This window comes from Pithys albifrons, chromosome 2, assembly GCF_047495875.1.
Source record: "Pithys albifrons albifrons isolate INPA30051 chromosome 2, PitAlb_v1, whole genome shotgun sequence".
NCBI lineage: Eukaryota > Metazoa > Chordata > Aves > Passeriformes > Thamnophilidae > Pithys > Pithys albifrons.
In genome coordinates, this window is record NC_092459.1 from 112,902,365 (window position 1) to 112,908,961 (window position 6,597).

Here is a 6,597-nt window from a genome sequence, read left to right on the forward strand (position 1 = left end):
TGATTCCTGCTGCCTGTGGAGCAGGTTTGATCAGCAGCTATCAAAGTCCTCTGCAGTGGTGCTCGATTTCATCTTCCCATTTTTGCAGTGGGGAATACAGAGATAAGGAGAGAAGGGAACAATATTGCCTCAAGGCCAGCAGAAGAAGGGTTAATTTTTTTCTTGATTGCTCACAACAAAAACCATAAATTACAAGGTGCTTGCTCCCTCCTTCCCTCCCTCACTCCCTCACACTCCATCCTCTCCAGTTATGTCAAAGTGCTTGAGACCATTCTTAGGATATTCCTGTGCTGTCTTGTTTTAGGATTCATTATCCATTTCCCTACACTTCCCTCTGCTGCTGGGGGAGCTCTGCAACAGACCAGGTGTAGTTAACCTGACAGTAAAAGTGGACTCCAGTAAAATGCTGTCAGTGGAAGGACCTGAGGCACGAGCTGGTTCTGGAAGGGAGAGTGTATGTGCAAATCTGTAAGACTGTGTAAGCTCAGACATCCATCAAAGTGAAGACAAACCTTGCTGGGGCTCAGCTCCTCTTCAGCCCAAAGAGCTCCCAGGCTGCAGGCACTCTCTCTCTCACAGCATCACTGGCCCAAGAAAGCAGAGCTGCTGTGCTGTTTGCAGTGCTGACCTAACCCACAGCAGCGACACACGGTGTCACAGTGTCAGCGATGACACCCCACTGCCCGAGCAGCTGCAGCACTCCTGGCCTTGGTTTTATCTCCTGATTAGCTGTAAGAAATGAGCTGTCACACAGAAATCAGACTGACTCCCACTGCACTGCTTTGGAACAGTATCTGTGCAAAGATTCTCTAAAGGCAGACATGATGTTCTGTGTTTTTTTAATAAAGTTCACAACTGCGTATTATGAAGTGGTGGGGGAAGATCAATTCTTTGGTCACTGGATAAAACTTTCTGAGTCCTCTACTGGCTCTAAGATTTACTGTTTAGCCACTCCAATTCCTATCATGTGCAAATGTTTCCTATATTAACAGGAGAAGAGTGATTTGTGGGCAGTGAATGGGAAACAGGACATCAATTTAATGGGGCCATTTGGGGTTAGCACAAAATGACAGAACAGCAGGAAGCAGTTAAAAGCTTCCCTCTCAGCAATCAAAGGCCTGCAATTTCGAGTCTTTTCCTCCAATCAAGTAGTGTATTGATGAGAAACCAGTTCTGATAATGACCTTTGAAAGACCTCATTCTGGCCTTCTGGGATAATTAATTTTTCTAACTATGGTGTCCTAATAGGAGCTCAGCAAATGTGTGTCATCTACACAATCACTAGATGTGCATGACAAATGGCAGAAACCAAGAGTAGGAGATGTCTTTTCCCTTAATTTGGCTGATTTTTTTACCTTTGAAGGCTCCTGATCTTGGTCTGACTTGCTGGTACTGCTTTTTTCAATGTGCATCTTCCTCTCTCCTACCTGTCTGTCCCAGCTCATCGAAATTATGGATAGACCATCCTTACTAATTCATCAGTCCTACTTTAACTCAATGCATGAGCTTCTTCCTGTGCTGCATATTTTTAAATTTCATTCTGTAAGGCTGCTCCTAGATAAGTCATGCTTGCATTTCATTCCAAGCTTTAGTTCAATTAATATCCCTTCTTTTGGCAGTGCTGAAAAGAAACTCTCCTTTTTCTTTCAAAGGCACACATGGAGTGCTGAATGCCAGCTTCCCTAGATGGGAAATGGTAGGTGTTTGCTCTCAGTCCTGCTAACGTCAGGAGTTGTATTTCATTACACAAAAATACACCTTTAATCAGTGACAACAAACCTGTCAGCACAGACTGAGCTACTGGAAAATGCCAGGAATGAATGGGAACACAGTAGCTTTCAGCTGATGTTACTGACCATTCCACAACCTGCCTTTAGAGTTCCAGTGTTCAGTTTTAAGGCTCTGCCTTTTCCCAGTACCCTGGAGACAGTGACACCCATGATCACTGTGACTGCTCTGCAAGGGAGCTCTGCTTGTAAAATAGGAACAGAACAGAGTGCCACAAGCTGGAACCCCAACTTTTAAATATCTCATGTTGCTCTCAAGTGACTTTTCAGGCTCCTAATACCAGCTCAGAAATGCCATGAATTGCTGACCTGGTATGAACTCCCTCTGTCAGTTCAGATTTGTTCCAAACCTCGGCAGGCCTTCTGCCAGAGCCGGGATCATCCGTGTCCCCTGCAGCTGGCAGAAAGGTGACACACAAATCGCAGCACTTGCAAAGGCCCAGCTAATCCCCCACAAAGGCATCCTGCTGAGCCCCCACCCCAGTCACACCAAATCAGGAGGAGCACTTGGAAAGGGAACACAGCACCCAGCTCCTGCCTTCCTTGGGAACACAGCGGGGTGCAGGGAGAGCTTCCTCTCCCAGCTGTGTCTTGGGACTCCTGCCCTTTGCCATCTTATTACAAGCCAGCAAAGACCATGTGTAGAGGGGTGAAGGAGAGTGCTTGATATGACAATTACAGGCAATGTTTGAAAATTGTTTTCCCAGGCGGGGTCAGCCAACCTGCTCATGCCCAAGCACTGAGGAGGAAAAATATCTTATGTAGCATATATTGTAAGGAAACTGCCACATGAAGCATGGAGGACAGAGGCAAAAATATGTATGGACTGTATTCTAAGGCAGCAAAACAAATTCTTCCTTTGTAGGATCTAGGAAAGTCTTGAGCATAATCAACTTAAAAAAATCATTTAAATAGTTGTCATGACTCTATTCTTACCTTGTGTCTGTTGATTTGGCTCCCATGGTGCCTGAATAGTTCTCCTGAAGCCAGTTTATTGTCTGCGCCTGATGAGAGCTGTTATTTCTGATCAGATACTTTTCCTCTGTATTCCAGATCTCTCTGTCTTTCATATCTCTCCCTCAGATTATTTCTCCTTAAGCACTAATGGTGTCTGATGTGGGTACCACCTCTAGCATGCCCTGGTGGGTAAGAACAAAGCAAGAGCAGGTCACATCTTAGCCCAAGACTGCAACTAATGGGAAATATCCTCCCATCTGGAAGTGCTACCTCCATGCTCTGGAAGTTCTGCAGGATTTAGTATTTCCAAGCTAAATACAGTTTCATCACTCTTTTATTCATAAAAAGTCCCACTATAGAAACAAGCCAGACATGGCAAGCTCCAGCTGTGTATAAATTTGTTATATTGCAGCACAGCTTCCTAAGAACAAGGCGTTAAAGAAAGCAGATGTTTCCCTGTGTGCTTCCAAAGCACATGTGAGCTCTTTCTCCCAACACCTCTCCTGAGCCTGCTGGGATTGTTGACTCTGTAAAGATGGAAGCATGAACCGGCTTCTGCAGAATCATAACTCTTTCACCCTACAGAAAAAGTGAATTAATGCTCATTTTCCCTCAAGCACAACCAGCAACTGGCTGGAGAAACTGAGGCCAGGGAATACTGAAATACGTATGTACACACAAAGGAATTATCCTGCCTCTCCTGCCATGCTAGGCCAGAGTTCAGCACATCCAGGACAGCTTCCAAGCAGCATCCCAGAGCACTGGGATGTCTCACCCTCACTCAACTAGTCCTTTTCCACCAGGTGTTCCCAGTGCCCCCAGTCTCAGCACACAGGGAATTCCTGGGCTGCAATCACATAGAAGCCTCTGGCACAGAGCAGGAATAGGCAGCTCAGGGTAGAGGAGAGCTGGACACTCTCCCAGAATAACAATAAAATATAAAATGGGATTCACAGTTGTGAAAAATCCCAATCACATGCCATTCAGCAGCCCAGCTACAACCCTCCATCACTGTGCTACAGGATCCCAGTCTTTGGCTCATGTAATCACCTTGCTCACAACAGCCCTGCACCTGGGACCCTTCACCCCTGTCCTCACACAGAGGTTCTCAATGCACTTTATGCCTTCCAGTTCCTGCCAGCTGCTGAATTGTTTGACACAATGCTCAGCAGGTGGTTGCTGTCAGCAACACAAGGTGTTCCACCCTCAGGGAAATGGAAACTTTTCTTCTGTACTCAGCCACAGCATCCTCACTAGGATACCTCCCATGCAAGCTTTGTTTGTTATTAGGCTAAAACCAGCCCTGGCTATTTTTGAAACACTGATGCTCCCCAAGTAGCACTTAATGTCAAGTGAAGCTTTAAAACGAGACCCAGAAAATTGCTCTTGCAAGGATCTGCTCAAATATCAACTCCACTGGTCTGGGGTGAAGGATCCCTGAAGGCCAACTATGTTATCTTTGTCTATAGGAAACAATTAGAAAGCTGATTTTAAAATGCTACAATTAAAAGCTTAATATAAATGCATTTCTGATGGTATCAACAAGCCTACAGACTTCAAGAAGCCCTTTCAAAGTACAAGTGCCTTCAAGTAAAATAGCTGGGTTTGTTTTTCCTTCATGGTGAACAGACTACAGGCAATTTACACACACTTTCTAATCTTAAAAATACTTTATCTGTGCTGTGCATCTTATGTGCTATGAATTCCACACAGAGCGTGTAAAAATATACATAAAGCATCATACAAATTTACTGTTCTGTCTATAGATTCATGGCTGAAGATAAAGCATTCCAGTAGAAAAGCTTGGGGGCAGGCACACAAAATCTGGTAAGCAGGAGTTCTGTAAAATTTAATAGAAATGTTTGTACCTGTATTTTAGATAATCAGATTACAGTGGGATTTCAAAATTAATTTCCCTTTCTCGGGCAGTTTTATGTTGTGTTTTGGGAATAATCACACAAAATGAACACTACAAATGAAAATCCTGGGTTTATTGAGGTCACTAAGGCAACTCCTACTGATTTCAATTGGGCCAGGGCCCCACTTTATGAGGAAGTCTTGGGGAGAAAATAAATTCAGACTTCTAGAAATGTAGCAGCATGCCAAAAAGCTTTTTCTTAATTTTATTTTGAACATGGCCACCCTGCCATCTGAGAAAGCAGCTTCTTTCGTTGCCTTCAGGAAAACAGCAGGTATTCCTGCTCCTGCTGATTCCTGCCAGCCTGGCACAACAGCCTGGCTTTCAAAGCCCTGCCTTTCACAGTGGCCAAATGCTGTTGCTGGGCTGAAGGCCCCATCTCACCCTTGTGCCAGGATCTCACCTTCCACTGAGGGCTGGGCTTGGGAGGTCCAAAAAGACTCTCTCAGCTTCCCTGAGCTTGTCCTGGGCTGTAGGATAACTAGGCTTGCTTATCAGAGGCCAGGAAATAATCCTAGGTTGCTACACCCAAGAGCTGAGCGTTCACAAGCAGAGTTTTAGACGGGACAGAGGAAGAGGCTGTCAGCTCCTGAGGAGTTTCCAGCTAAGTGGGAACAGGGAGTCCCTTCTCCACCAAGCAGGATTTACCTGCAAGACCAACAACCGGATTCAATTCTTGGAGTCCAATTCCTCCCCAACTCAGAAGCATCCTAGTACTTTTTCTTTCCACTTCAAGCTCCTTTTTTTCTGGTGCAAACACGCATGTGGCTTCTCTGCCTCACCAAACACAGTGCAAGAGACTGACACAGCTCTGTCTACTAACACCCATTTCCAAAGCAAATGTACCAGCACTTCTGTCAGATTTCAGCCAGAAATACAGGAGAATGTCCTTTTGAATGATGCAGGCCATCCTTTATCCATCTTGCCCCCTCAGTTGTTGTTGTTTATCAAAGAATCTGAGGCTGCTAACAGCGCTCATCTCCTCTAACTTACCAAGCTACATTGCTGCTGCCAGTGTGGTCCTGACTGCACCAAATCACACTGGTATCTACCATACATTTAAGAGCTGGTGTCATTAGCACAGCCCAAGGCATAGGACAGTGCCTGCTTGAAGCCAGTTCCAAGTGCAGGACACAGAAAAGAACTTGGATTAAGAATGCAGCAGTTTGGTAGCAAGTAGTGCAGTAAGAATTCTAGAAAAACTTACCAAAAGCAACAAGTTTGATGCTTTAATGAGAATTTTGGATGAACTCTGAAGGTACTGATTTTTACTGGGGAAGACTTCCTCAATTAAGTTTCCATGTCTATCACACTGTGGATTATTTCTTATAATTAGCTTAGTAATATCTGAAAGGTATTAGAGACAGACATCAAGAAGTGGGGCTTCAACTTCACTGACCACACATGTATTTAAAATGAAGTCTCAAATCTTTTGGAAGAAAATTGTTAAGAAAGAAAATAGTCAGAATGCTGAATAATATGATATAATTAACTTTTCAGCAGAGAACAGCCTCTTGGCACTAACCATGTCCTTTCTGATCTATCAGAGACTGAACAGCACGGCCTTTCCTGTGCCAACTGTCTTTTAGAATAAACAAGAGACCCTCTCCCTTCATCTCCACATACTTAATAATATTAATAGAACATTAAAATATTAATGCTACCAGATAAGGTCTTTCATAAAGCACATAAATGAATTCATTCACTCTAGCTCATTAGCTTAATTGTCAACCTTTTACAATGTAACTGATTAACATTTTCATTGTTCTTCCTTGTTTTTCCTTTAGACTTTTGCTTCTTTGGGGATCAAAAGATCTCTGAATACATAAGCTCAACAAATATCCCTGCACAACTGTACAACAATAGAAACTGCTAAAAGAGATAACTAAGTAAGGGCTTTCACAGCTCATGCTTCAAAGATGCTGCAGGAAACAA